The sequence below is a fragment of the Hetaerina americana genome, unplaced genomic scaffold (genome assembly GCF_022747635.1).
Source record: "Hetaerina americana unplaced genomic scaffold, ioHetAmer1.1.p SCAF_105, whole genome shotgun sequence".
Taxonomy (NCBI): Eukaryota; Metazoa; Arthropoda; class Insecta; order Odonata; family Calopterygidae; genus Hetaerina; species Hetaerina americana.
The window spans coordinates 481,861-506,390 of record NW_027286126.1 but is presented as its reverse complement, the minus strand read 5'-3'; positions in this window follow the sequence as shown (position 1 = coordinate 506,390).

Genomic DNA, 24,530 nt, shown 5'->3' with positions numbered 1-24,530 from the left:
TATGTAGGAGTACGAATAATTTGCGAGACCTCGGTGCTGAAACATGCGGATCTAAATTTATTTAATAATTTCAATCTTGCATTGAATCGTCTTTCAGCCAATGATTCCCACCCCAAATCCATGAGCATTTCGGTGACGCTTTGCGTTTTATCGTAGGAATTTTTTACAAAACGGGCTGCCCGGCGTTGAACCTTCTCAATTTCCCGAATGAGACCTTTTTCACTCGGATCCCACACGCTGAATGCGTATTCTAAATGAGGCCATACAAGAGCGTGGTAACAACGTTCCTTGACCTTCGAGTCACTTTTGCCGACAATGCGTCTAATGAATCCCAATTTTTTATATGCTTGACCACAGACTTTACGTATGTGAGTCCCCCAAGTTAAGTCTTTTGTGAATGTGACACCTAGGTATTTTACCGTATCAACTACTGCTAGGTCACCTCCAGCTAATTTGTAAGCAAATCCCGTTGATCTTTTAAAGAAATTTACCACTGAACATTTATTATAATTTAGAGTCAATCCCCAGTTAGAACACCATTTAGTAATGCAAACTAAATCCTGCTCTAGAATAAAACGATCCTCATCCCCAGATATCTCCCGATAGATCACCGTGTCATCCGCGAACATCCTAATTTTACTTTTCACTTCGCGGTTCAAATCGTTAACAAAAATCAAGAAAAGCAACGGCCTCGAACGATGTCGGAACTAGCGCCATCAAGGACTACCCTCTGTTCCCGCTCAGAAAGAAAATCTTTAGCCCAGCTTATGGCGCCCTTGTTTATACCCGCGACCTTTAATTTATGAATGAGTTTACCATGTGGGACCTTATCAAATGCCTTTTGAAAATCTAAGAAGATGGCATCCACTTGCCTACCTCTCTCACCAGATAAAAGTAAATCATGTGTAAATAATCCTAATTGGGTCTCGAGGGAGCGGGTTTTCCTGAATCCGTGTTTATTGTCACTTAAAAAGTTAATATTGTCAAGGTGTCTCATTATTGAACTGACAATTATGTGCTCTAAGATTTTGCAGCAGATAGAAGTGAGAGATATAGGTCTGTAATTACTGGGATCCTCCCTGTCACCACTTTTAAAAATAGGCGTTATTTGCGCGGTTTTCCAAATCTTAGGTACTTTGCACTGTGAGGGATTTGTTAAATATAAATTCAAGGTACGGGGCAATGTTTGGAGCTAAATGTTTTATCACCCTAGCTGGTATATTTTCGGGACCCGGGGATTTGTTGGGTTTAATCTCATTAAGCAATTTTAGAATTCCTTGTTGGTCCACTGTTATTTTTTCCATGGGTGGAGTATGTATTGTTTCTTGGAGATATGCGGTGGCAACATCATTCGAGAAAACGCTTTGGAAGAATGAATTTAGGATGTTAGCTTTACCCTCGCTGTCTGTATGAATTATATTGCTACAATCCCTTAAGCAAGCCACGGTTTGTTTACTCCCATTTACTTCCCTAACATATGACCAGAAAGCTTTGGGGTCAGCGTCCAAGTGTTCGCAAAGTACTTTGCGTTAAAAGTCCAGTAAGGCGCTACGTAATTGTGTTTTGGTTTCAATTTTAGAGGATCTATATGTGTCCCATAATTGTTTATTCTCAGGGGAAGATGTGTTCACGCCTGCCCTCTTTACCCTAGAGTGTAGCATTCTCTGCTTTCGAAGGGCTTTTCTAACGTCTTTATTGTACCACCTGGGGTCGCGATTTGCTTTAACGTATTTTATAGGTATGAAATCTACGATTCCTTTTTGCATGATATTGACAAATTCTGTCCAAGTTTCTTCCACGTTGACATGACTTAAGCGGGTTTTGAACTCGGGTAGTGAAGAGTTTAATTGATTGGCAAAAGATTCAAAGTCTGCTTTATGGTAATTATAAATTTTCCTTTTTGGTTTAATGATCTTTTTTATTTCTATGTCCAAGTGGACATTAATTGCTTTATGGTCACTCAAGCCCTCATCAGTTGATACACTAATAATACGTTCCGGCGTGTTTGTAAGAAATAGATCCAATATGTTCTTTCCACGGGTGGGCATGCGTACTGCTTGATGGAGGGAGTTTCTTTGAACCAATTTTATCATGGAATTGCAAGATTCGCGATCGCGGGTCCCAGATTTAACGATATTGCTGTCAATGCATACCAGGGAGGTTAAAGGCGCCACCAATTATGTTGATGCTGTTATCATATTTACGTGTAAAATTGTAAATTTGATCGTTGAGGGAATGAAGTGTTTTCAAATCTGAGTCTGGAGGTCTGTAGAAAGAGCATAAATTTATGTTGGGTTATCCTTATCCTAGGTCCAGAGATGGATAACATTTAATATATTTTGCCAGGAAGTAAATTGGGATGGAAAAGGAAAAGCAACCAGAGAGCGAAGGGTTCTCAAAATTGCATAAATCATGTGAAAACACGTCATATGGATTCTCCTTAAGTCTAAATTACTGTCTTATTATTAGCAATTATTTGATCCACTGAATAACTGTACACCAATTAGTATTACTTACCTATGGCCTGATGGTCTTGCCATTACTCTCTCCATTACACGGCGGAAGCGGCGAGTAAGGTAGTGGATAGGATACTCGACCACTGTAGGCCTTTTTTAGGATAGAGAGCAGGTCACTTAGTGGGTCAATAACATCTGGGGATAGCGCGTATAATATTATTAATAAAAATATAAAAGTCATTGACAACACTGGTAATGATTTAGAAAGACATCTGACACGCACTTCCCCACAAAGGCGTCCTAAATTACAGTCAGACACTAATAAGGACGTTATTCAACATCAAAATAATTTAACTATACTTGTTATAAATTGCAGAAGCCTCAAGAACAAATCAGCGGATCTAGAACACATAATCCAAACTCATTCCGCTGATATAGTATTAGGCACAGAGAGTTGGCTGTGCAATGATATTAATGACCAAGAAATTTTCCCAATAGATTTCAAAGTTTACCGACACGATAGAGATACAAGACCCGGAGGAGGGGTTTTCGTGGCAGTTAAAAGTCATTTTGAAAGCAGGCAAGTTTCATTTGAAAATAATAACATAGAAAGTGTTTGGTGCACCTTACTACGGACCAATCAACCCAACATAAATTTATGCTCTTTCTACAGACCTCCAGACTCAGATTTGAAAACACTTCACACCCTCAACGATCAAATTAAAAAGTTTACACGTAAATATAATAACAGCATAAACTTAATTGGTGGCGACTTTAACCTCCCTGGTATAGATTGGGACAGCAATATCGTTAAATCTGGGACCCGCGATCGCGAATCTTGCAATTCCATGATAAAATTGGTTCAAAGAAACTCCCTCCATCAAGCAGTACGCATGCCCACCCGTGGAAAGAACATATTGGATCTATTTCTTACAAACACGCCGGAACGTATTATTAGTGTATCAACTGATGAGGGCTTGAGTGACCATAAAGCAATTAATGTCCATTTGGACATAGCAATAAAAAAGATTGTTAAACCAAAAAGAAAAATTTATAATTACTATAAAGCAGACTTTGAATCTTTTGCCAATCAATTAAACTCTTCACTACCCGAGTTCAAAACCCGCTTAAGTCATGCCAACGTGGAAGAAACTTGGACAGAATTTGTCAATATCATGCAAAAAGGAATCGTAGATTTCATACCTATAAAATACGTTAAAGCAAATCGCGACCCCAGGTGGTACAATAAAGACGTTAGAAAAGCCCTTCGAAAGCAGAGAATGCTACACTCTAGGGTAAAGAGGGCAGGCGTGAACACATCATCTCCTGAGAATACACAATTATGGGACACATATAGATCCTCTAAAATTGAAACCAAAAAACAATTACGTAGCGCCTTACTGGAATTTAAACGCAAAGTACTTTGCGAGCACTTGGACACTGACCCCAACGCTTTCTGGTCATATGTTAGGGAAGTAAATGGGAGTAAACAAACCGTGGCTTGCTTAAGGGATTGTAGCAATGTAATTCATACAGACAGCGAGGTTAAAGCTAACATCTTAAATTCATTCTTCCAAAGCGTTTTCTCGAATGATGTTGCCACCGCATATCTCCAAGAAACAATACATACTCCACCCATGGAAAAAATAACAGTGGACCAACAAGGAATTCTAAAATTACTTAATGAGATTAAACCCAACAAATCCCCGGGTCCCGAAAATATACCAGCTAGGGTGATAAAACATTTAGCTCCAAACATTGCCCCGTACCTTGAATTTATATTTAACAAATCCCTCACAGAGTGCAAAGTACCTAAGATTTGGAAAACCGCGCAAATAACGCCTATTTTTAAAAGTGGTGACAGGGAGGATCCCAGTAATTACAGACCTATATCTCTCACTTCTATCTGTTGTAAAATCTTAGAGCACATAATTGTCAGTTCAATAATGAGACACCTTGACAATATTAACTTTTTAAGTGACAATAAACACGGATTCAGGAAAACCCGCTCCTGCGAAACCCAATTAGGATTATTTACACATGATTTACTTGTATCTGGTGAGAGAGGTAGGCAAGTGGATGCCATCTTCTTAGATTTTCAAAAGGCATTTGATAAGGTCCCACATGGTAAACTCATTCATAAATTAAAGGTCGCGGGTATAAACAAGGGCGCTATAAGTTGGGTTAAAGATTTTCTTTCAGAGCGGGAACAGAGGGTAGTCCTTGATGGCGCTAGTTCCGACAGCGTTCGAGTCACGTCGGGGGTACCTCAGGGAAGTGTGATCGGGCCGTTACTTTTCTTGATTTTTGTTAACGATTTGAACCGCGAAGTGAAAAGTAACATTAGGATGTTTGCGGATGACACGGTGATCTATCGGGAGATATCTGGGGATGAGGATCGTTTTATTCTAGCGCAGGATTTAGATTGCATTACTAAATGGTGTTCTAACTGGGGATTGACTCTAAATTATAATAAATGTTCAGTGGTAAATTTCTTTAAAAGATCAACGGGATTTGCTTACAAATTAGCTGGAGGTGACCTAGCAGTAGTTGATACGGTAAAATACCTAGGTGTCACATTCACTAAAGACTTAACTTGGGGGACTCACATACGTAAAGTCTGCGGTCAAGCAAATAAAAAATTGGGATTCATTAGACGCATTGTCGGCAAAAGTGACTCAAAGGTCAAGGAACGTTGTTACCACGCTCTTGTAAGGCCTCATTTAGTATACGCATGCAGCGTGTGGGACCCGAGTGAAAAAGGTCTCATTCGGGAAATTGAGAAGGTTCAACGCCGGGCAGCCCGTTTTGTAAAAAATTCCTACGATAAAACGCAAAGCGTTACCGAAATGCTCATGGATTTGGGGTGGGAATCATTAGAAGAGAGACGATTCAATGCAAGACTGAAATTATTAAATAAATTCAGATCCGCATGTTTCAGCACCGAGGTCTCGCAGATTATTCGTACTCCTACATACATTGGTCGCTTGGATCATGCATATAAGATTCGGGAAATAGATGCCAGGACTAGCCGACTCAAGGACTCCTTCTTCCCACGGACAATACGGGATAGCAACTGTAGGATTATAGATAGTAAAAATTCCACTTGCCACCCTCAGTGTCTAAAAAATAATTAGTTCTACTTAAATGCATGCTCCTCCACTAACCTTATGTGTTTTGTTATAATAACCCATTCTTTCCGCATGATATCATTCGTGTTCTGTTCATCTGTTTATAAGTTTCCCTTTCAGTCCCTCTTCCCTCCCGGCGGGGGGAAATTCCTGCTACCTGCAACGTTGGGTCGAATTCCCTTCCTTTTACTGTCTCTTTGGGGGGTTGAGTGTTTTGTGGTGCATTTTCATGTGGTAGTGATGTTTCACATTCTTGCTTGTTGTGTCCTGGCTTGCGTGTTTTAGGATGGCTTTCGTGCTGTATCCTGGTGTGCAGTTTTTTGTTGTTTTGCGGTGTATGTGTTTGCATGAGTATTGGATGGAGGGAGTTTTGCATGAGTGTGTGCGCTGCTGGGGTGTAATTTTCCGTGTTGTTTTTCGCATGTGGTATTTTTCGTTTTTACGGTTGGTGACCTAACACCCCCCGCCACACGCCCTTGCGGCGGCTTGCGGGGTATTATGTAGATGTAGTTGTAGATGTAGATTGATCGTAATATCGGTGGTTGAACTTCAGCGAGGGTGATTGTTTTCATTGGAATTGTGGAAGGAACGAGGTTTATTGCAAAATTTATTGGATAAATAATGAGGTTGTGAATCGAGTGATGAAGAATTTGCTCTTCAATGTGAATTGAACGATTCATTTTAAAAGCAAAGACGCCTATATATCACGCAAATTAATGGTAATTTTACGATGCTTACCTAATTATAGAACGGCGTTAATTTAATGTTACCTTTTGTGTTCACGAACATTGAAAAAATAATTTAAAACACAATGTTTTTATGTGAACAAATATCAGTTATCCAAAATAAATTTGTATCTGAGAACAGAAAACGAACAAATGACTGAATAACATCTACATCTACTTAATACCCCGCCGCAAGGGCGGGTGGCGGGGGGTGTTAGAACACCACCCGTAATTTAGAAAGAAAAGAAAAAAATCGCATCAAAATCTCACCGCATTTCTGATTGTTCGGGGATGGAATGAGTATTTGTGCCTGTCTGCACTGGAATCTATCTCCCTTATTTTGTCTTTGTGGTCTGATCTGCCTAAGTGGTGTGGGACCATTGTGGTTCCTTCAGTGTCGTAGTTGGGCTCGTTTGTTCTGAACCTTTCTAGAAGTCGAAGCCTCGCTTGTTCTCTCCGCACTTCAAGTGGTTCCCAGCCTGAATCCCCTAAGAGACCTGTCGCACTTGTGTTCTTGTCATAACAGTTTTTAGCGAATGTAGCGGATGTTCTCTGGAATTTATCTGGTTCTTTTTGCCAAGTTTTCTCCCAGGAATCCCAAATGCTTGCGGCATGTTCCAAATGAGGTCTGACTGGAGCAAGGTAACACCTTTCTTTAGCTTTTTCATTTCATTTAATTGTTCGGGGAGAGAATGAGTTTTGTATCAATCTAAATGTTCTTGCATGAATGTGTGGCATGCTTTTGGGGATGTATGAATTTGTTGTTTTTGCATGCGGTTTTTTTTCTTTGCTAAATTACGGGTGGTGTCCTAACACCCCCCGCCACACGCCCTTGCGGCGGATTGCGGGGTATTAAGTAGATGTAGATGTATAAATGCTCATGGAGTTGGGGTGGGAATCATTAGAAGAGAGACGATTCAATGCAAGATTGAAATTATTAAATAAATTCAGATCCGTATGTTTCAGCACCGAGGTCTCGCAAATTATTCGCACTCCTGCATACATTGGCCGCTTGGATCATGTATATAAAATTCGGGAAATAGATGGCAGAACTAGCAGACTCAAGGACTCCTTCTTCCCACGGACAATACGGGATAGCACCTGCAAGGTTATAGATAGCAAAACTTTCACTTGCCACCCTCAGCGTCTAGGGAATAATTAGTTCTACTTAAATGCATGCTCTCTCACCAACCTCATGTGTTTTGTTATCATAACCCATTCTTTCTGATTGACCTCATTAGTGTTCTGTTCATGTTTTTTTTTAGTTCCCCCTTCAATCCCTCGTCCCTCTCCGCGAGGGGATCTGCCCATTACCTGCAACATTGGGTCGCATTCCCTGTCTCCTTGGGTGGGAAAGTGTTTTGTGTTGCATGTTCATTTGGTGGGGGAGTTTCACATTCTTGCTTGTTGCGTCCTGGTTTCCGTCTTGTTAGATGGCTTTAGTGCTGGATCCTGGGGTGCAGTTGTATGTTGGTTTAAGTTATATGTGTTTGTATGAGTGTTGGATGAAGGGATTTTTGGATGAGTTCGTGCGCTGCTGTGGGTGTAATTTTCCATGTTGTGTTTTGCATGTGGTATTGTTCCGTTTTACGGGTGGTAACCTAAATCCCCCGCCACTCACCCTTCGGCGGCTTGCGGGGTATTATGTAGATGCAGAATTCTCAAGTGAGGAACAAAAACTGTCGCGGGTGGAAATTTCGCTAGAAATTTTGGACTGCGTCCAGGAAGATAAAAATTTTCTCGACAAGGTTATTACCTCAAAGGATATCGGTTCGATTCCATCGAGGCGGTTCAAAGGCGTCGACGAAGGCTCTCAACAGCATTCCGGATATCAACTTCCAGCGGGCTTTTGACGAATGGTAGTCGCGCCAAACTAAGCATGTATTGATGGAGGAGGAATATATTTGGAAGATTATTAAGTTATTGTAATAATATTTCAAATAAATTTTCATTTTTGGAACCGGTCCCGATACTTATTGTACGGACCCTGTAAGTTCGTATAATAATCGCCGTTGGTAGTTTTCCTTCTTCAAGAGTCAATAAAAATTATCCAAAGCGCATTCCAAAAAACCGACACCATGACCTTGCCCGTAGATGAAACCGCCTTCGCCTTATTTGGAGCCGGTTCTTCCTGCTGAATCCATTGTTTTGATTGTTCCTTTGTCTTCAGTGTGAATTAATAGACCCATATTTCATCCATGGTAATGAAACGGCGCAAAAATTCTGATTTTTTGCTGTGAAACTTTGTTGAACACTCAATTGAAACATCTTCACAGCATTGGTTTTACTCGAGTGTGAGCAAACATAGCACCCATCTTGCACACCGCTTTCTTATGTCCAAATTTGGAGTAAATATGTGATATACCGCACTTTTTGAAATGCCTACTATGTCTGTCAACTCACGCACTTTCAGTCGACGATCATCCAGTTTCACTGTGTGGGTTTTCTCCACCGTTTCTGGAGTCGTCGTCTCATTTGGTCGACCAATGTGATGCTCGTCTTGCCAGCCCGTACGGCCTTGTTTAAAATGCTACGCAATATTTTACTGTTGTTAATGAAGGATTAAACTCACCCAGAGTAGAATCCAGTTCAAATTTTATATTGGTTGGGCTGAGGCCTTTCAAATAAAAGTATTGTATCACATAACGATGACCAATTTTCTCCATTTTCACAAATTCACTGAAAAAGTTCACTATTGATGGCTGCCAAACAAATACTAAACAACGTGGTGTCTTCAAACTTGAAAAATATACTTTATAGATTGCGTACTTTCTAATAGAGTCATATTTTTTAAACAACTACCGTCATTACTTGGTCAGGCCGTGTACTTTTGAGACAACATTCATAGTCACTACGAGAAATTAAAAGTCCATTACCATTTTGAAATCCTGATGTTTCTGACCATTGAAGTTAAAGCGCCAGTTTCCGCAGCTACGGTAGTTTTGGATATATGTCATAAAGTTAATTGGAAACCTTACCTTATTCAAACATATCGGCTACGCGCAGGAATAGATATGCTCCGTGCACGTGTCGTAGCGAATTATATGACAAAACCGATGAGTTGAAAAATTTGGTATTTAACTCTGAATTCGTACCTTGTTCTTCATGGTACAGATATGGATGCTAAAGATAACATTACAGAGTAAAATTGTTTAAACAAATACCAATGAATTATTTTTAATCGAAATATAATAATTGCTTTACTAAACCCATGCTTTATACATATACACTGTGAAACGTGTTGTAGAAACGATTGAAATCATTCAAAGAACAAATTTTTCTTAAAAACTAGAGGATAGTTACCTTTAGCAGCGGTTAAAGTTTTATTGGGGTATATTTATCAGACAAATAAATGCGAAAATAACATACCAAACATAAAAATATGTAAAAACTGCAGTTTTAAGTGGAACAAACTCTTCAAAGATGACCGATAGAGTATGGAGGACGAGCCCCACGCTGGACCGCTATTGACGTCAAGAACTGACGACCACGTGCAAGTTATGTGTGAAGTGCTGAATTCAAACTTTCAGTTAAGTGTGAGCATGATCAAAGATCGTATTGGTATTGAGAGGATGACAGTATACACCATTATCACTGAAAATTTGGCAATGCGAGAGACCTGTGCTAAACTCAACCCGAAGGTCTTGACTGAAGACCAAGATCAGTATGATTGTCGGCTGGCGAAGGCGTAATGCAATACGACACGATTCCCCAAGCCCCTTACAGTTCCGAACTGGATCAGTAGACTATTTTCTATTCCTAAATGTGAAATCCACCCTCAAGAGACGCCACCAAGGAACCCTAGGTACCGCCAGAGAAGCTTGCAAACGTACCTTTAAGGACTTTAAGTAATCATGATTTCAGGGAACCTTAAAGTCGTGAGAAAGCCGCTAAAAAATATGTCGACACTAAAGGGAGGTACTTTGAAGAATTTTGAGGCATTGTGGCAACATCTGAAATACAGGGATGGTTTGCAAGGTTTTCCGAATCACCACCAGATTTCAGAGCTAGCGCAACGAGATTCCCGCGTAGCAATATATAATCCTTAATGAGTAAACACGTGATGAGTCAGTGCTCTGGGAAGGCAAATATGATGCTGACGCTTCACTGTTGTTCTCTTACAATGATTTGTGAGGATGAAAAAATGGTGACTCGAGCAGTGATTAAATACTTCGTAAAGAAAGGCATGCAAGACGGTTATTCACACCGAGTTGCCAAGTGGACAAATTACTTTAGGTTTGGTCGGAATAGCTTAGATTATGATCCGTGTAGTAGTCGGTCAAAATGTGCCCTACCCCAGAAATTATTGTAAAAGTGCATAAGATGCTCCTGGAGGATCGCCGAATGAAAGTGCGAGGAATTGCTGAAGCTATTGGGATGCAATCTAAACGAGCATATCCCATTTCAACTGTGGAATTTAATATGAGAATATTATGTGATAGATTGGTGCCGCCACTCATGACTCTGTATCTCAAATGCATCAAAATGGAAATTTCCGAACCATGTTTGACCCGTTTTTAGAGCAACTAGCAAGATTTTCTGCTCCGGGTTTTGACCACAGATGGGTTCCCTACTATACCCTAGAGGCAAAGCAGCAGTCCAAGATGTTAAGTAGATGTGTCGTTGCCATGGCAAAAACACGATACGAATTTGTGCCAAGCCCGGCTTATTCGTCGGATTTGGCCCAATGTAGATTTCCATCTGTTACCCAAGTTTAAAATTTTTTCTTGGGGGACGCAGATTCTCCTCTAAGAAAGAACTAACAGCAGAAGTCGACAGGTATTTTGTAGGCATGAAGGAATCTATTTTTTAAGATGGGATAGGAATAAATAAGGATTAAAGGTAAAAGGGCACACAAGTGGGATGGATGGATGAAAGAAATATGAAGACCAAATTTTCAGATGAGTAAACCTTAGCCAATTGGTAGGGAAATAGTCGAAAGAGGCTTTGCAGTTGCCTTCAAATTTGAACATGAAAAGGTTCGCAAGGAAAAAGGGTAAGGGAATTGCCCATTGTGGTGCAAAAGTTTTCCTTGTATAACTTTTGGTGGAAAGTGAAATAGTTTTCGTTCATAATCAGATTTGTCAATAGCACATACTCTCCAATAATTTCTTTGGGGCTCTGTTGAGAATAGGGCCAATCTTCCAAGAAGTTTATTGTGTCTGGAATGGGAACACTAGGAAATAAGCACTCAACGTCAAAGAAAACTAAGATATCGGTGTATTTTAGTGTGATGTCTTTAATAGTTTTAATGAAATCAAGGCTGTTTTTAATATTTGACGTACTCTGGAAACCGATATTGGTGAACTATTGAGTGAGCCATTGTGATATATTGTGTGTGGGAGAGTTGATCGCGGAAACGATGGGACGCATGGGACAATCTTTTTTGTGTACCTAGGGAAGGCCATAAAGGCGTGGCAGGATAGGATTTGATATGGCCAGTCTCAACTTGAGTGCTTTGTCAATAAGGAGTTTGCGATTGGCAATTGTGGATTTTGTTTCCTGGGCCATTTTGGTGAGTGGATTTCTAGGGACATTGGTGTATGGCCTATTATCAATGAGGGTGTTCATTTTTTGAGAGTAGGTGTCCTCGTCTATAATGACACAACTATTTCCTTTGCCCAATTTTAGGTGGAAGCAAGAAGGATTTTATTAAGGTTTGACTTGATGACGCTTTCGCAGTTCTTTCGGACATGGGTTATCGAATCGATGTCCAGGAATTTAATGGAATGTTCTACCTGGGAAATAAGTTTTTTTTGGGTAGGCTGTTTGGACAGATTTTGAAATTGAGTCCGCGGTTCAGTAGGGATAATTCATCTTTAGAAAAATTGGAGGAGGACAAATTAATAACAAACGGAAAGGAGTCATCATTGGTAGAAGAAGTGTAGTCGTTTTTTGGGAAAATATCTTGGATTTTTCTAGAAAGACCGAAGGATCTGTAACAGTATTTATGTTTCCTTACAACAGGTACTTTCCTTTCAAATTCCAGCCAACCTGTAAATTCCCGGTTGTTAAGGTCTTTTGTTAGTTTCAAGTGTAGTTGGTAGCATTCCAGTTCTAGTTTAGCTCTTTTTGAGTAGAGGTATTGGATTTCAGATTTAAGAATCGGTGATTTAAATTTAGCATCGTATCATGTGAATTGATTCTTAACAATTTTGGCCGAAGCGATGAATTTAGGCAGGATATTGTGTTTTTGGCATGTTTAAAGAAAGGTCTAAGGGAACCTAAGGGAACTAAGCTGATGTTAGTTTTGAGACGATGAAAGCGATTCCGTTCGGTTGACTTGGAAGCCATGACAATTTATTAAGTGAACGGTAAATACGGCCATAAGAATATTATGAGCAGAATCATCCCCAGCCGTACTCTTAAAAATGGGCAAATAATGGGTGAGGGAAATTAGAGAATATAGTACATATGCAATAAATCAATAAAAAAGAACAGAAATTAAAAATTAAATAAATATAATAAAAATATTAAAAATAAATAAATAACGCAAAGGGTTAGACCCAAAATATGTCAAGGTAAGGTTTACTAGATAGCATTGATCCTCGCCCTTGTCAAACACTCAGCAGCCAGGGGCTAACGACAGAGTTATCTCTGCGCCAGCTGCCCGCCGGTCACAAGTAATAAAATGAAATAAATGCAAATTAATCACGTACTATGTAGCTTGGCTAACGAGAAAATTATCTCCGCACCAGCTGCCCGCCGGCAGAATGAATTTCCTTACGTGTGATTGGTGGGCTCCTGGAGCAGAGGGAAACTTCTCGAAAGCCCTGGTTGAGTGTGAGTGCTCGAAACTAGCAAGGATTAATGCTGTATAGTATATGCATGCAAAAAAACCGCATGCCAAAGCCACAAATTCATGCACCTACAAAAAAACATGGCATATATTCATGCAAGAACACTTGCACTCCATACACATGCAAACGCTCAAACTACCAACTAATATAAGCACGCACCTGCAAGTATACCTAACATCTATGCTATGTTTAATTTTGTTCCGACGTGTAAATTTAATGTTTTTAATATTTCTAAAGTCACTTCGGTTTCTTACTATTATGATTTCTGATTGTCCGGGGAAAGAATGAGTATTTGTATCTATCTGTACTGGAATCGATCTCCCTTATTTTATCTTTGTGGTCTGATCTACCTAAGTAGTGTGGGGCCATTATAATTCCTTCAGTGTCACAGTTAAACTCGTTTGTTCTGAACCTCTCTAAAAGTCTAAGCCTCGCTTGTTCTCTCCGTACTTCAAGTGGTTCCCAGCCTAAATCCCTTAGAGACCTGTCACACTTGTGTTCTTATCATAACAATTTTTAACGAATCTAGCGGATTTACTTTGGACTTCATCTAATCCCTTTGCCAAATTTTCTCCTAAGGATCCCAAATACTTGCGGCATATTCCAAGTGAGGTCTAACTAGAGCAAAATAACACATCTCTTCGACTTTTTCATTACATTTCTCCTCCACCCGTTTTATGAAGCCGAGTTTCTTTAAGGCTGATCTGCATATTATCCTGATATGTGCTCCCCATGAAAGGCGTGGTCTGAGAATAACCCCCAAATATTTAACTAGATTGACCGTAGTCAGTACTGAACCCTCAATTTCGTAGTTTATATCCTGTTCGCCGCTTCCTTCGTTCCAAAATTTCAAAACTGCGCTTTTATCTATATTAAGCGATAACTCCCAAATATGGCACCAATCCGAGATTGAGTCTAAGTTTTTAGAGCGTAGCTCGCGATCTAGTTGACACCTTATTTCACTGTATACCACCGTGTCGTCAGCAAATAACCTCAGATTGCTACCAACGTGTGTATTTAAGTCATTAATGTATATTAAGAACAGAAGAGGCCCTATTACACTTCCCTGGGGGACGCCCGAAGTTACATCTCTATCCGTTTAGCACAACCCATCCACGACTACCATTTATTTGCGATTTGACAAGAATCTAATCCAATTAATTATTTTCCCATTGATTCTATAGTATTTAAGTTTACATAACAATTCATAAAGTGATACTTTATTTTGCCTTTTCACGTTGTATGTAATGTTTTTTTCCCTTTTCCGTCTACAAAGAATGCACAGTTGGACGTTTATACTGTATTACCCTAGCATTGGACCAGAATTATTTTGGATTTTCCTAAAGATATTCGTTTAGCATTTTAGATTTAAAAGAGTGTAGTGCTGTTCGCATTAAACTCTTTTTGAAATTTGATTTTAGCTTTCTTTGCCTTCTTAATGCCGATCTGACTTCCCCGTTGTACCATCTAGGTTCCTTACTGTCGCATTTGAGTTTGGACGGGATGTACGTCTTCATTCCTATTTAAGTATTTAAGTATTTAAGAAATATTTCCAAGTGTGCTTTGTATTGGTAGTCTTTTTTCTTGTATTCTGGTAATTCTATTTTTAAATATTCTCGTAGTCCGTTAAAAGTTGCCTTGTTAAATAGGTATATTTTACGCTTTTCTTTGTTTATTTTGACCAACTTAGTTTTTAACTCTACAAAAATAGCCTAATGGTCATTGATTCCGTCCATTATTTCAATGTTAGTAATGATTTCGGGCATAGAAGTCGCAAAGATATCTAGTATGCTGTGGCTCCGTGTTCGTGATTTAACAATTTGTTCTAGGGAGTGATTTGTGAATATACGAAGGAGTTCTTGGCATGAATCTCTGCTTTTTTGGCAGATTTTCCTACGCCGTACGGGTCCCAGTAAAATGATGGTAGATTTGTGTCACCAGCGATTATAATAATACTGTGGCTATGTCTGCTGCTGGTAGTGAATATATGGTGGTCGAGCTTGTATAGAATTTCTGTGTTCGAATCTGGGGGTCTGTAAAATGAAGACACGAATAGGCATCTGCCGTTGTAGTCATTAATGTTGCACCAAACGCTTTCTACCTGTATATCATTTCTACATGTATATATACATCTAGATAATACCCCGCAAGCCGCCGCAAGGGCGTGTGGCGGGGGGTGTTAGGTCACCAACCGTAAAAAGGAACAATACCACATGAAAAAGCAACAACATAGAAAATTGCCCCCGCAGCAGCGCGCACACTCATGCAAAAATCCCTTCATCCAACACTCATGCAAACGCATATACCTTAAACCAACATAAAACTGCACCCCAGAATGCAGCACGAAAGCCATCCTACAACACGCAAGCCAGGACACAACAAGCAAGAATGTGAAACATCACTACCACATGAACATGCACAACAAAACACTCTACCCCCCGAAGAGACTGTAAAAGGCAGGGAATGCGACCCAACGTTGCAGGTAGCAGGAATTTCCCGAGAGGGACGAGGGATTGAAAGAGACACTTAAAAACAGATAAACGGAAACTAATAAGGTCATTCGGAAAGAATGGGTAATGACAACAAAACACACAAGGTTAGTGAAAGAGCATGCATTTAAGTAGAACTAATTATTTTTTAGACGCTGAGGGTGGCAAGTGGAATTTTTGCTATGTATAACCCTGCAGTTGGGTTATAGATAGCAAAAAGTTACCCTTGGGTATTGATTACATGTAGATGTAAATGTAGAAAGGTGTGTGGCAGGAGGTGCAAGCACCAGGTAGGACGGGTAAATTATAAGGGAGGATACGGGAGAGGAAGGGAAAAGGGAAAAAATGTTCAGTTAAAAAATGAGTATTGGATGAAGGATTTTTGCATGAGTGTGTGCGCTGCTGTGGGTGTAATTTTCCACGTTGTTGTTTTGCATGTGGTATTGTTCCTTTTTACGGTTGGTGACCTAACACCCCCGCCACACGCCCTTGCGGCGGCTTGCGGGGTATTATGCAGATGTAGATGTAGTTGCTATCCCGTATTTTCCGTGGGAAGAAGGAGTCCTTGAGTCTGCTAGTTCATCTGCGGCATCTATTTCTCGAATTTTATATGCATGATCCAAGCAACCAATGTATGTTGGGGTGCGAATAATTTGCGAGACCTCGGTGCTGAAACATGCTGATCTGAATTTATTTAATAATTTCAATCTTTCATTGAATCGTCTCTCTTCCAATGATTCCCACCCCAACTCCAAGACCATTTCGGTGACGCTTTGCGTTTTATCGTCAGAATTTTTTACGAAACGGGCTGCCCGGCGTTGAACCTTCTCAATTTCCCGAATGAGGCCTTTTTCACTCGGATCTCACACGCTACATGAGTATTCTAAATGAGGCCTTACAAGAGCGTGGTAACAACGTTCCTTGACCTTCGAGTCACTTTTGCCGACAACGCGTCTAATAAATCCCAATTTTTTATATGCTTAACCGGAGACTTTACGTATATTAGTCCCCCAAGTTAAATCTTTTGTGAATGTAAAATCTAGGTATTTTACCGTATCAACTACTTTTAGGTCAACTCCAGCTAATTTGTGAGCAAATCCCGTTGATCTTCTAAAGAAATTTGCCCCTGAACATTTATTATAATTTAATATCAAACCCCAGTTAGAACATCATTTAGTAATGCAACCTAAATCCTACGCTAGAATAAAACGATCCTCATCCCCAGATATCTCCCGATAGATCACGGTGTCATACGCGAACATCCTAATCTTACTTTTCACTTCGCGATTCAAATCGTTAACAAAAATCAAAAAAAGCAACGCACCGATTACACTTCCCTGAGGTATCCCCGACGTGACTCGAACGCTGTCGGAACTAGCGCCATCAAGGACTACCCTCTGTTCCCAGATGGTTTAAATGATCATTCATTCATACACACCTAAAAATGAGAGAGCTTCAAAGGAAAAACAAATACCACGAAGAAAATTCGTCGTTGGAAGAGGAAGAGATATAGCCTAAATTTGTTAAATATTACACCCACCGATATCCTACATTTAATAAAAAATATAAATAACAAATTTAATGTCCGTAGAAAAAATAATGAAATTCTAATGCTGTTAATTTAAAATATCTGGATGAACAAGGTCACAAAAATTATCCTTCGACTCTTAGAAATATATTAAGAAACGGTGAAACTCTCGACTCGTTGACGAAAAGGCAAGATGTCGAAAAACATAAGTTATTATTTATATTATTGAATAGAATATTTTGAATAATGTTTTTTGTTTACTGCTGGTAATATTACTCTGTAATGCTATTCATTATTCAGTAAGTAAATATCCTCATCCAATTAATAGATCAGCAAATTAATCTTTCGTATTACAATCCATTTCCCAATTCTGAAGATACATGGATGACATGAAGTATAAAAATATATATATATATATATATATATATATGTGTATATATATCAATATTTCTATGGTAATGTATCAAGTTAAGCAGTCTTATTGAATTCAAAAATTAATGCAAAATTATATAGGTCACAGAAATGAATTTAAACCAGACGACACTGACCCAAAAAACAAGACGCTTACATTAAAGTAGAGCTCTCCTTAAGGTCGGTATATCCTTTTCCGTGGTTTTTTGTTCTTCAAATAGTTTTTTAAGTTTTTCCACCACTATTGAAAACTTTATATGACAACATTCCAAACTTAAATCAAGGAAAATCTATCTTTAGCCCAGAACGATGAAAAAAAGAAATAGTCTACTGTGTTTAATTTTTCAAATTGATGGCTCAAATTTTCTACCAAAATAAGCCTTCGACAATAATAAATTTATTAAAAAACAATTAAATTATCCTCAAATCATTGACCAAAATACAAAATGCCGCAAATAATAACGTATTTTTTTATTATTGAAAAAAATGGCTCAGTAAACTTTTTTCCGAAATGCTGTTATATTTCTGTATCCCATTCTCAGTTCAAGAAATTAAGTACCAGCCCCCATTAAAGTGCTTTCAGTGTTGAAATTTTGTTATGATATATTGTATTGATATTCCCAATGATATTCCGTCGAACATAATGACCTTCCTCGAATAAATGAAATGTTCTCAATGGTTTTCAATGGTGGTTCGCACAAATATATGGAATGAAATGAAACATTAACTATATATATATATATATATATATATAAATTAATGTATATATTATATATATTAATTTATATACATATATATATATATATATATATATATATCTTTAGTAATGACAAAATAAAGTAGTCTTAGTGAATTGAAAAAGCTAATGTTGAATTATATAGGCAACAAAAAGGAATTCAAACCAGACGAGACTGACCCAAAAAACAAGACGCCTACATTAAAGTAGAGCGTTCCTTAAGAAAAGCATATCCTTTTCCGTTGTCTGTCGTTATTCAAGTGGTTATTTAAGTTGTTTCCTCCACTATTAAAAACTCTATATGACAAGATTCCCATTTTAAATCCGGGATAATCTAATTAAATAGCCTAGAACGACGAAAAAATAAAAATAGTCTAATGTGTTTAATTTTTCAAATTAAGGGCTTAACTTTTCTACGAAAATATGCCTTCCACAATAATAAATGTGTTGGCAAACAGTAAAAATATCCTCGAATCATTGACAAAAATACAAGGTACCGGTAAATTTTTGAAAAAATAGCTCAATTAAAATATTTCCAAACTGCTGTTAAAATTTGCGTATCCCATTCTCAGTTCAATAAGTTAAATACTAACTCCCATTAAAAGGCCAATAACTAAATCATCCAAAATATGATTAATTTTGAAAAAAAATATACAATGAATAAGTTAAATTAGCCTTTATTGTTTAAAAAACAAAATATACAATTAAAAAGGCCTTGATCATGCGAACAATCCTAGTAATAGTAGCATTATCCCGATCGCATATACCAACTGCGTTTCTTTTTTAGCCAATTATGTAAACATCAAACATAACCTGATTTCAGTCCGATCCAAGAGGATAAATGTGTGATTTAGGATCCCCATTGGAAAAACAAGTAATTAGCAAACTTCACCCTTAGGTTCCCATGGCATAGGCATGGTATGGGACTTAAAGAAAGGAAAAGGCATGCCATGAGTCGGAGATAATAAGAGGGTAAGGAACTAAGGTCCCAGAGCCAGGGCTTTTACAAGTTTTCCAAAACAACGACTACCCGGGATCCACACATTCGTACTTAGTGCAATGTGTGGAATTGGATTCATTGGTCGTAGCAGTACATTCTTTGTTCTTTTGGTATTAGCGTTTGGAGATTATTTACAAACAATATCCACTTGAGAAAGCCCAATATAAAAGACATACACCAAATGAGAGCAACATGAAAGAAAAATTTTATCTAGCTTTCTGTGCTTCCGGCATCTGACTTCATTAACGTTCAAATTAAGTAGGGTAATAAAAAGCAGCAACGTTTGCAATAACAAGGTGACGTGGTTCTCTCATGTCCAGAAGGCAGTTTTATTAAGGATATTTTAGGGAGGAGATGAAGGGATGGTTGAAGAACGAGAGTTTAGAGAAATGAAGTGAGATTGCTTTAGAGCTATGGAGGAGAAGTAGGTTGCGACTGGAGCCAAGAAAATGAATGGAAGAAAGAAAAAAAGGGTGAAAAGGGAAAAGTGAAAAGTATATGGGACACGGAAAAGAAGCATAGGGGGAAAGGGATCGAAAGTGAGGCGTAGGGATATGGAGGGAGATATGGACTAATATTGGGAGAGAAAAGAAGGATACGACGAAGGGAGGGAGAGTGCAATGAAGAGGAAGACGGATATCAAGAATAAGAGAGTGAGAGACCTCCAAGTTTTAAGGCTGTGCGAAGGAAAGAGAGTGCATTGCGGAAAATACAGAGATTTTAAGAGTGAAACAGGGAGAGAATTTTAGGATGGGAGGTAATTAGGGTTAGAAAATATTGTAATAAATACATACAGAATACATATTTGTGTATTCTAATGGTTTATGTTATTCAAAAGAGAAAAGTGGGTAAACATAAATAATGTTTGCAGAAGACTAGAGCAGACGTAATCGATGGTTGACATATCTGCATACTGCAAATCCTACCTAACTTAAATTGACTAACTAAATAATTAGCAAATATGATGTTCCCAAAAAAGAAGTTATTTTATAAATCCCACATCTATACACAAAAACAAATGAGGGAGCTTTGATAGAAAAGAACCCAAGTTTATCATGAAAAAAATTCGCCGTCGGCAGAGAAAATGTTATAACTTGAATTTGTTAAAAAACTACATGCACCAATTTCCCTCCCCTAGTATATTATGTAACTCACAAATATTACTACTTTATGGCTAATATACTACCTCCAGTTATTACGGTAAAAGAACGATATACGACAAGATTCCTTCCTTAAATCCAGGGTGAACATGCCCCTTTATCAATGACGTCGAAAATAACAATAGTCCACTGTATTTCATTTAAAACCTCTTACTCAAAATTTCTACGAAAGTAACCTTCAACGATAGGAAATATATTAAATATAAAAACAAACTGTAAAAAATATCCATGAATCATTGACAAAAATACAAGGTAAAGCAAAGGCAAAGCATGAAGTAGAGTTTTCCTTAAAGAAAGCATATATTTTACCGTAGTTTGTCGTCATTCAAGTCGTTATAAAAGTGTTTCCTCCAATGAGTAAAACATAAAAAGGACTCTCATTGATACATTTGTGAGAGGCACAGAATAAATTTCTGTGTAAATGTAATTAATATCGGCTTTTCTTGAACGAAGCTTTGACAATTTGCGGAAATTGAAAACTGCGGAACCTTTAGCAATAATCATCACCAAATGGTAGAGGAATTCGTCTTTATTGAAAGCTAACATTTATTTAAAAAGGAGATCATTGATGGGACAATGACAATATCCCTATTTATTTCTAAAAAAAGTCTGAAAAATTTTAATTAAAAATACTTTGGTTACGTGCTATTGAATCTTCATTAAATGGCTATTCTCATTGGCTAAGTTAGTGCCACTTATCCGCGCAATATTAGGAAATATTTATGCTTTTTCTCCGTTTGGAAAAATTATATTATATTTATGGAAAAAAGTGTCTAAATGGAGAAACGAATTTGTTAAAAAAGCTATTCAAATCACTTCTTCCGAGCTGCACCACTGCTGACTGCAACTGGAACCTTTGAACTACGCAGTATTCTTCTTGATCTGGACTTTCTTGTTGACGGAGAAGTGCGGGAAAGTTTGTGCGTCGGATAAAAAGGTTGCGATTGGATATATATTTTTTTAAGGTAATCTACAGGTTAAGGTAGGTTTTTGGATGGACCCAACTACCAAATAAATATATTATTACTTCTAACAAAACAAACCGCCCTTTGACGTCTCGCCCGGTGGCGACCCCTTCCCCTCGGCCGGAGGAGTGGAAGGAGGTGACCAAGAGGCGCGGAGGAGCGGCGAGGTCGATTCCGGGAGAGGGGGGGGTGGAGGCCCCCCCATCCCTGTCAACAACGGCTTCGCGGCGCTGTCCGAGGAGGGCGTCGAGACGACTGTTTGCGCGGCCGAGAGCGCACCCCGATCCTCGACGTCCTCCATCCCTAGGGGTAGTCGCGCTGGGAGGGGGAATCTTATTGCTAGGGAGTTCCAACGTCCGGCGGTTGGCGGCCCCATTATGGGAGAGGCCGGATAGGGACGTCACGAACCAGAGGGTTACCTCCTACTGTATGCCAGGAGGGTTAATTCCTAACGCCACGGCTGCAGTAAGGGTGGCGGTCCGGGGCACGAATTACTCCATGCTGCGGTTGGTAGACCATGTCGGCACCAACGATGTTTCCAGGTAAGGATCCGAAAGGATTTTGGGTGCCTTTGAGGACCTAAAATCCGAAGTGGATCGTGTGCGGGAAGCATCTGATGTGGACTTACGGTTATCCATATGCGGCATTGTCCCGCGCACTGACTGCGGTGCTTACGCTTGGAGTCGTATTGAGGGAGGCTGTTGAAATTCTGTCGGGATATGGGGGCCGAGTTTGTGGACTTGAGACCGGTGCTCGGGTTTTGTCGCACTCCCTTGAACCGCTCTGGGGTCCACTACACCCCTGAGGCGTCGGTTCGGGTGGCTCATAGGATCTTCGAGCACTGTAGATGTTTTTTAGGCAAATGCGTAGGTTAGTTAGTGGAGTAAATTTAAATTTAAATTTAAAGATAAATTTCCCTGATAACGATATTATAAAGTGTAGGTCAATTAGTGGGTCTCATAATACTAGGTTGCCTAAAGAGATTTCTCGAAGTACGTACAGTGCTAATGAAACAAAAGAAAGAATTACTTATCAGAATATAGATCGATCGTGTATTATTATTATGTACCCAAAAGGCCAAATAGCATCACCGGAAAGCAGACCGCAACGAACACAAAGAAGGTTCTAGACGAAGAAATACTTTCCGTAGTAGTAGTTAACTGCCGAAGTTTAAAAAATAAGTTATCGGAATTTCACCACCTCATTCATAGCACAGAGTCGAATATCACTATAGGAATTGAAAGTTGGTTAACAGATGATATCGCAGACAGCGAAATATTTCCCAAGTCCTTCACAGTTTATAGAAACGACAGACAGAATAGAGCCGGAGGAGTATATCGCGGTTAAAAACTCCAGCGTCAGTAGAGCTGAGTTATTTCCTGATAACTGTGTATCAAGTGTCTGGTGCTCAGTAAATATACCCAGTAGAAAAGAATATATGGCTGTGCGTATTATAGACCACCCCATGCTGGCGTTAACTCAATACTACATCTAGAAAGGCAGATAAAAAGCTTTACATCCCACAACGCTGAGCATAGACTAATTATCGGCGGCTATTTTAATGTTCCCACAGTAGATTGGGATTCGTACAGTTTTATAAATGGAGGTAAAGACAAAGATTTATGCGAGTCCCTCTTATTGACGTTCACCTCAAATTCCCTACATCAATTAGTCACTTCACCAACAAGGGGAAAGAACATTCTTGATCTATTAGCTACTAATATACCCGAAAAGGTCTTAAATGTAGGAGTTATTGATGGAATCAGTGATCACAGGGCTGTAAACGCTAAATTTTCCCTAAGCGTAGAAAAAGTTAACAAACCTAAGAGAAAAATTTATTTATTCAATAAATCTGACTATGATGGCTTAAAATGTGAGTTAAACTGTTCCTTTCATAGATTTGACGAATTAAGTAAAACCAGGAGTGTCGAGGATACCTGGAATAATTTTCTTGCGATAACACGTTCAGCAATACAGAGATTCATACCTAGTAAATATATAAGAGAGAATAAGGAACCCCGTTGATACAACTCTGAAGTACGGAAATCACTAAGATGGCAAAGGGCGTGCCATGCCAGAATGAAAAACGCGGTTGAAGATTCCTCCCCAGATGAAATCAACGAAACCATACAGAATTACAAAGCATCTAGGTCCACTGCCAAGAAGGCCTTCCGGAAGGCGCTAGCGGAATTCAAAAGGAAAAAATTAGGTGAATATTTAAACGATAACCCTAAGATGTTTTGGTCCTACGTCAGGGAAGTGTAGGGAAAAAAGTCCACCGTAAACTCATTTAACAACGAAAAGGGGGATAAAGTAACAAGTAGTTTAGATAAAGCCAGCATATTAGACTCATTCTTCCACAGCGTTTTCAAAAAATGCTCCCAGAATATACCAGATAACCTTCCGAAAACATTTATGCAGCCAATGTATGGAATCGACTTTTCCACCCGCGGAATAGAGTTACTCCTTAAAAACATCAACCCCAACAAATCTCCGGGACCTGATGACATACCGGCTCGCGTGTGTAAAGAACTGTCGCCTGAAATTTCCCCTTATCTTGATATAATATTTAAGAAATAATTAGCAGAAGAAAGCGTGCCAAGCGGCTGGAAGGTAGCTTCTGTAACACCCATATTTAAAAATGGAGACTGGGAGGACCCCAGTAATTATAGGCCAATATCGCTCACCTCCATCTCCTGTAAGGTTCATGAGCACATCATTGTTAATTCCATAATGAGGTACCTCGATAGCCAAGATTTATTGATTAATAACCAACACGGGTTCCGTAAAGGTAGATCCTGCGAAACTCAACTTACACTCTTTGTTCATGATATAATGCATTCCGGTGAAAATAATATTCCAGTTGATGCGATATTCCTAGATTTTAAAATAGCTTTTGATAAAGTCCCACATGTCAAGTTACTCGCGAAGTTGGAATTTTATGGAATATACGGGAGTATTATATGCTGGATTGGACAATTTTTTAAAAATCGCGTTCTAACAGTCGTCCTGGACGGTGTATCATCCGATACTGTCAAGGTCACGTCGGGTGTACCACAGGGAAGAGTCATAGGCCCCCTCTTGTTTCTTATTAAATAAATTACCTCAGTACCGTGGTTAATAGCAGGC